The following is an 8,047-nucleotide window of genomic DNA, read 5'->3' as shown; positions in this document are numbered from 1 at the left end:
TATTATTTGAATTCTCATTAATCGGACAGCAATATTCACTTGTCCGAATTTTTTTTTCATTGGTACCAGACAAGCGGACAAGCGTTAATGTCGAGCCCTGTAAGCACAGTCTTATTTTGTCTAAAATATACTAAGGAAACTTCATATTGTTAATAAGTCCTTTTGCATAAATTATGATATAATGTCATAATTCATTATTTCTGTTACCCATTGAATTCAGACTTACTAAATTGTGATCTATAAGGAATGTAATAAAAGAAAAAGTAAGAATCTACAAAAGGTTTATCCTTGTTTTGATTCTAAATATGTGGTATATATGGCATACATATATTTTCATTTTCACTTTTGTTTCTTGGTAATGAGCTTTTCAAAAAATGTAGGACTACATGTTGTATATGCTAATATCTTTTTGTATGCTGTACTGACAGGTATTAAACAAAATTGAATATGCTGTTAAGAGAAAGTCTGTTAGTGTCTAAAAATTACACTGATAATCATTTTGTATTTGTGATATTAATACAGTAACTGTGCTTCTTTTGTTATCTAAAGATAACATGATGAACTATTTTCATGAACTTTTTGGCACTGTATTTAAACATGCAATGTTTCATGCAGTTCCTTGTCATATTAACAAAATGATTATATTTTCTACAGTCCTCAACCTGGAAGATATGTTTTATTCCTAACCATCTATAATCCATTCTCTTTGAAGTTCAGCCTGTCTGCCCAAATTCCTTTGGAAATACATAGTTAGTCAACCAACATAGAAACAATCTAACTTGAAGGTAAAGTTTCAATGAGATACAATTGTAATTTTAATTTATTTAATTCTGTTTTATTTAAATGTTTATATTTTAAAATGGATAAAAAAAAATGGATAAAAAACATCTGATAATGGAAATCAATATCATAAAGATAGTAAGTTTTTTAGTGTCTAAATAATTAATCTGATAATCATTTTATTTATGATATTAATACAGTAGTTGTGCTTGTTTATTATCTATAGATAACATGATGAACTTTTCTCATCTGGAGTTAATGTTAAAAACAATTTTTTGAGATTAAAAACAAATATTTTGATGATCTTTTTTGGCATTGTACATGTTGTATTTAAACATGCAATGTTTCATGCAGTACTCTGTCATATTAACAAAATGGTTTTATTTCTACAGTCATCAACATGGAAGATATGTTTTGTTCCTAACCATCTGTAATCAATTCTCTATGAAGTTCAGACTGTCTGCTCTTCCTTTGGAAATACACAGTTAGTCAATCAACATAGAAACACACAAACTTGAAGGTAAAGTTTCAATGAGATACAATTGTAATTTTTATTTATTATTTATTTATTTATTTATTTATTTATTTACATATGCATTTTTATATTTCTGAATTGATAAGTAAATGATATATGATTTTTTTTAAATAAAGAGGGCTTGGTGGTCATGGTCATGTTTAAACTCTATTGATATCCTTTAGAAGAAGAAGAAAAGGCATAAAAATTCATGATCAAATTTTTAAAACTAAAATGTATGAAATTTTTCTTTGCCAAATGATAGTTAACAGCTGAAGATAACATATTTATAGAATAAGTTAAATATGGCTAATTTGTTAACCCCAGCTTCCTTAATAGCATAATTGGTAAAGATAGGAAGTTTTGACTTCAATTGCTGATGAATTCTGAATTTTCCATTTAATATTAACATTCTATCAAAGATAAAGAATACTATAATGTGGCTCATTAGGATGACCAGAAAAGAAATCTTAATGACCCTCTTGACTATGTATAAAGATTGTAACCTTATAACTGATGTAAGATGATCTGATTGTGTGGAAATAAAATTTCCTGGTGTTTCTACTACCCAAGATCTTCTTATGAGTGTATGGGACTGCTGTAAACCTTCTCCTGTTTATAAAAATAATACCTTGGAGCATGACACTTTATTCATAAAAGGTACTTTCAATATCATTTCTATGAGTTTGTGTTCTTTCTTTTTAATAATCTAGTGTTGTATCTCCTTTAACCTCATTAATATGTATGCTTCCAACATCTTAGATCTGTCTGTATAGTTTCTTAAGCTCTTTGAACACAAATACCCTGATTCAATCTTTTGAGGTAAACATCATAGAGACATCATAGATGATTATCAGAGTGTATATATCACAATCTTGACCATAAGGTCAATTTAAATGGTCAAAGGCACAACAAATGAAAGTGAAAACTTTTCTTTCTTTTTTTTATCAGAATACATAATTTTGTAATAAACAAACACTGGAAAGTTACTCTCATAATGAGCCTTAATGTCTTCCAAGAGTTCAGTTTGGACTTCCTCCATTAATCCTTGTATCTTGTAATCCTTGTATCTCCAATGGTTTTGTGGGCTAAAAATCATGTGTCTTTAACAATCTTTTTTTTCTGACAACTGTTTTCTCTTATCATCTATAAACTTGACTTCTTTCTAGTCAAAGGTCTTTCAGGGTAATCCAAGTAATTCTCACCCTCTTTTGGTAATAAATGGTTATATTCTTCATTGGCTTCTTCTGCAATCAAGGGTCTTTCTATGTAATCTCTGACAACATTAGGATCACCCTTTTCTGGACATAATTGGTTATATTCTTCTTGAGAAATGATCTCAATAGTGCCATCTTTTTTTATTTTAACTGGTATACCTCTGTCTACATCTTTCTCTGAAAGAATTCTCTCTCCGAACTGAATTTTATTCATTCCTTTACTCTTTTCTTTACTAGAGGTGTTACCCATGGTTAATATGAAAAGTCAAAATCTTATGTTACAACTTGTTTTTATACCCTTTTTGTCTATATGTAGAATTCCATCAAGCTTATTTTACATTACAATTTTTTTTTTTCAACTAAGACATTATTTTTTTTTATTTTTTCAGGATTCTCTAGTGAGAGGTTATGGAAATGATCTATGTCTACTGTTAGAATGGTGAAAGACTCTCAGATTATGCAAAGACTAACAGAATATCCTCTCTTGGAACACTGAAACAAGAAAACCAAACTTAAGAGGATGGAGGATTTAAGAAGAACATAAATATGATTTCCATCGAATTTAACCAGTACGATCATAGACTGTGGTTTATAGAGGATGACAAAGAAAGGACCCAGGATTGTATGTTTCACTGTCAGACACTGACTATGGATAAAGTGTAATCATTTATCAAACTGAGATCTAGTCAAATCAAGTACTGAAAATATGATTTTCTGATAGCATGAGCTCTTTAAAAACTATTTCTCACGGACCTCAAAGTATCTGAATGTGACTTTTATTTTTACCAATTCATATTGAAGACTGTTGTTATGTATGGGAATTACACATTTAAACCTTTTATTTTTCATCTAATTTTTACAACCCCCTAGAAATTACACAGATATCCAGATGCTGGATTTAATGGTATTATTTAACTTTCCTGGAATTGTAAATATATTTTGTTTGTGTATGTATCATGTTTAATGTTGAATTTAAAATTTGTCTCAATAGGACCCCCATAAAGATGTAAGTGTCCCATAATCTGTGATGCAATAATATCTTGAATATTTGTTGTCATTCCATATACTTCATACTTACTACATAAATACTGATTGGAGGAATACACTTTGTTGTTTGGGACACTTTATCAAGGTCAAAGCATGAGATTATTGAGAAGACTACTTTGACAATAATTTGTAACTTACAAACTTCACATCGTAAGTACATAAATGAAGAATGAATAGGATGAATAAGAGATTTCTTAAGAAATCTTGGATCATGTTTCTCCTGAATAAAAACCAGTTACTGAGATAACTGATATGAGTCTTGCAATAACTTCAACATTTTGTAATAAGTATAGAAAATATGATTTTCTGATAGCATGGGCTCTTTAAAAATTAATTCTCACGGACTTCAGAGTATTTAAATGTGACTTTTATTTTTGGCCAATTCATATTGAAGACAGTTGTTATGTATGAGAAGTATACATTTAAACCTTTTATTTTGCATCTTATTTCTATAACCCCCTAGAAATTATACAGATATTCAGATGCTAGATTTAATGTAATTATTACTTTCCTGGAATTGTAAATATATTGTATTTGTGTATATATGTATGTGTATTGTACCCTATTTTTAAATTTAAAACTTGAAACATGATAAAGGTCCCTTAGTATCCCACATCAAGATGCAGTTACCCAGTAATCTATGATGCAATATCTTGAATATTTTTATCATCTCATATACTTCATGCTTACTATACATAACAGCTTATAGTAATACACATAGTTTTAAAGGACACATTTGTCAAGGTCAAAGCATGCGATTATTGAGATAACTACTTTTGAAAATAATTTGTAACCTACAAACTTCACATCATAAGTTAAGAATGAATCGGAGATTTTCTATAGATTTTAAGATCATTTTTCTTCTGGGTAAAAGTCAGTTGGTAAGATTACTAATATGAGCTTTGTAATGTTGAGACTTTATATCTGTTATATTGGGTGACATGGCATATTCTGTGGAAAGAATTGGAAATGTAAATCAAATGCACAACAAGGATGTTTAAAGACTATTACTATGTAATACCTAAGAATTCTGTAAAAAATCTTATTATCACTGCATAGATAAAGACTGGTTGGAATAATATAAGTTTTGAACTAAGGTCAAGGGGAAAAACCCATTCATAAATAGATCTGCATGGGGAAGACTCCTCTAGATCTTCATTCAAAAGTAAAGAAAGTATTTTTTTTTTAAGTTTGAAAGATTGAATGGGCAGCATACCATTTGCTTATGAATTTAAAATGAATCCAAACATATACATCTTTAGATGATAACTGTAGAATTTTTTCAATTCCTGGACTTTCTGTCTTGATATTTTCCTTTATTTTCTGTAAAATTTAATGATTGTCTTTTTTAGTTTAGTTGCATTAGTTTCTTTTTGGCATGTAAAAATGACATCATCCAATTTGAAAGAAGTTCATCTACATTTTATATTTAGGAGAGAATTTTTCATCAAAGGTTTCATTTTTGTTTATATGGAATGCTAAGTTCTGTTGATTTCCCTTTTTCCTACTAAAGACATACCAGTAGAGTAGTAAATGTACATGATGTGTCAGCAAAGCATGCGGAAACCTGATGACTTTATCATTTCTGATTAAATCAAATTATGAGTTTCATCTTTGTTACACTGTAATAATTCCTAAATAGGACACGCACCAGAAACTCTTAAAATGATCTCTACTGTTTTAACTGAGCATCAGGCTTTAACAGTACATAACTATTCCAAATGATTTTTGGACGCTTTTGTATCAAAAAGACAAAACAGTTGGTTCACAGATGTTCCAAAGAAAAACAGCCACAAAGAAATGATTTGTTATGTTCTTTGATTGATTCATGTAAAATATATTTTTAAAAATATACTCTAACATTTATCTTTTGCATAAATAACTTTTTGTGGAGAATTTTTCATAACTTTAAAAAAGTAGTCTTATTGTTTAATATGGTTAGCTTAAAATCTTGTAGACTTTAAAGTTTTACATGACCTGTCACACATCTTACATGTGTAACCATTTCATTTCAGGGTATTCAGCATATATTGTGGTTTTCTCTTAAATTTATTTGCTTATGTAATCAATAATTTAAGAATACTCAAATTAGGAAATGTAAGAGAGAATAGGCAAGAAAATCAGGGTTAAAAAATGTTTTTACTACAAAGGGGTTATTCTATTATTTAATATATAAGTACATTCAGTCTATACATTTCATTTGGGTATGAAATAAACTTACATTTGAGCATTTTAAGACAATTGTAAATATTACTTTAATCTGTTTAAAAAAAAAAAAATGACGAGATTCACTGTCAGCATGTTATTTCCTATAAAATAAAAAGAAAACAAACAATTTTATTTGAGTCAGTTTTTCTTTAAATGTAAATAAGAAGCATTGGAAGTTGGGAATATTTCACAAAGTTGATTGAATATAATACTCACTAGGACAGTTGGAGTATTATGATTTTACCCTAAAGGACACCAGTTAAAATTTCAATATACAAATCATGATTAGTCATGGAGTATAAAGTTTACACTTGCCAAAAAGTAAATGGTATCTCTATTCAGGGTCAATCCAAAGGAATGAAAACAATGTTTCTTTCTATGTATCAAATTTGAAGGATTTCTTGCAATAATTTCACAGTGTTCCTGTTCTGTTTTCTTTCTATGTATGGATAACCCTAACCTGTTCAATCAGAATACAAGAAGTAAATAAATTATGTCAAATGAAGAAGGTGCACAGCAGAAATTTACATGAATTGAACAGAGAATTCTGAGTTTCCCTCAAATATGGCACCAAGTGATGTAAATTTAAAAGAAAATGTGGATCCATCTTATGATTGAGACTAGTACATATTATGAATGATGGGCATTATGACATTTAGAATGACATTACATTGATTCAATTATATGGACAGCTCTTAATCCATACAGTCAAAATGGAGGAAATATTTTTCTTTATAGGCATAAAGTAAGAAACACTCACCCAATTCATCAGAATTTTACTCTTTAAAGAAAAGGAGCCTTACTTGCTTTGTTGAGTTGACATTCCTATTTTGTCTTTGGTAGGTACACTGATGGTTTCCTTGACTATAATGGGAACTTTTTATTTAAAAGTCCTCAGATTGTCCTGATATTTTGGTTAAAATAACTGCATGACATCAAATAATTTGTTCATACAAAGAAATAAAGTTTTTTCCAGGTTTCTTCTTTTTTGGGTCAAATTAAAAATAGTGTCCAACTAATATATCCAACATATAATACAAGATAATCATCCAAGTTACACAAAGGTAAATAAATGACCTTTTTAAGGTTTTAGTCAAAAGACATTTAGAATGACATTACATTGATTCAATTATATGGACAGCTCTTAATCCATACAGTCAAAATGGAGGAAATATTTTTCTTTATAGGCATAAAGTAAGAAACACTCACCCAATTCATCAGAATTTTACTCTTTAAAGAAAAGAAGCCTTACTTGCTTTGTTGAGTTGACATTCCTATTTTGTCTTTGGTAGGTACACTGATGGTTTCCTTGACTATAATGGGAACTTTTTATTTAAAAGTCCTCAGATTGTCCTGATATTTTGGTTAAAATAACTGCATGACATCAAATAATTTGTTCATACAAAGAAATAAAAATTTTTCCAGGTTTCTTCTTTTTTGGGTCAAATTAAAAATAGTGTCCAACTAATATATCCAACATATAATACAAGATAATCATCCAAGTTACACAAAGGTAAATAAATGACCTTTTTAAGGTTTTAGTCAAAAGATCAAAGTGAGAAGGATATTTAATAGTTTGGTTAATATTCATCAAACTCCATGGATGGATTAATTAAACAAGCTTCATAAATTTTGATTTTCAGGTAAAAGATTAGCACAATTTTTGCTATACCATTGTTGTCCATGAATATCTAAACAACTCTATTGATTTTTCAGGTTAAGGGTCAATGTGTTCCTACTACAGTAAAACTTCATTAAAGCTGACATGAACTCTTAAAAAGGCATCATTTTTCATCTTTGTACGACTTACTACATTCCTGTACGCCTTTGTCCGCCATATTTCTTCGATTCCGCCATATTTAATCGAACATTTTTGGCCACCTGTTCCTGCTATATATAGCCTTTTACAATTGTTTCACTTGAGTGATTTTCTATCCTGGCTGTCGACATGTGCACATCACCGATAGCATAGTTTTTAGAAATCCATAAACTGACTAATACATGTTTGAAAAGTAAAAAATCAACAAAAACTAGAACTATACCGATAATTAAATTATTTTTGAATGCATTTGCTGCAATATAGAAAATACACTTACACGGAATACATTCAAGTAGAGCAAAAATTCCATGCAGGTCAGTCGAGAAAACGCGTCAAACGCAGTGATAGAAATATTTACCTGAATACTGCTATCGTTACAGGGATGTGCACATGTCGAAAGAATTATCCTATTTTACTTTTATTGAAAAATGCATCTCAGAAATCATGTAATCCATTGCTAAC

General features: G+C 29.3%; 1 long non-coding RNA gene across 1 annotated transcript; it reads left to right on the top strand.

Annotated features, from left to right (window-relative positions):
• The first annotated feature begins 403 nt into the window (after positions 1 to 403).
• On the top strand, positions 404 to 3,942 carry LOC134249972 (uncharacterized). Its single transcript, XR_009988406.1, has 3 exons — positions 404 to 428; positions 1,173 to 1,300; positions 2,901 to 3,942. It is a non-coding gene; the product is annotated as an uncharacterized LOC134249972 (long non-coding RNA).
• Positions 3,943 to 8,047: the final 4,105 nt, after the last annotated feature.

Source organism: Saccostrea cucullata, unplaced genomic scaffold (assembly GCF_032062105.1).
Source record: "Saccostrea cucullata isolate Sc308-1 unplaced genomic scaffold, CSIRO_AGI_Scuc_v1 ctg16990, whole genome shotgun sequence".
Lineage (NCBI taxonomy): Eukaryota > Metazoa > Mollusca > Bivalvia > Ostreida > Ostreidae > Saccostrea > Saccostrea cuccullata.
This window is presented reverse-complemented; position numbering and strand designations above follow the sequence as displayed.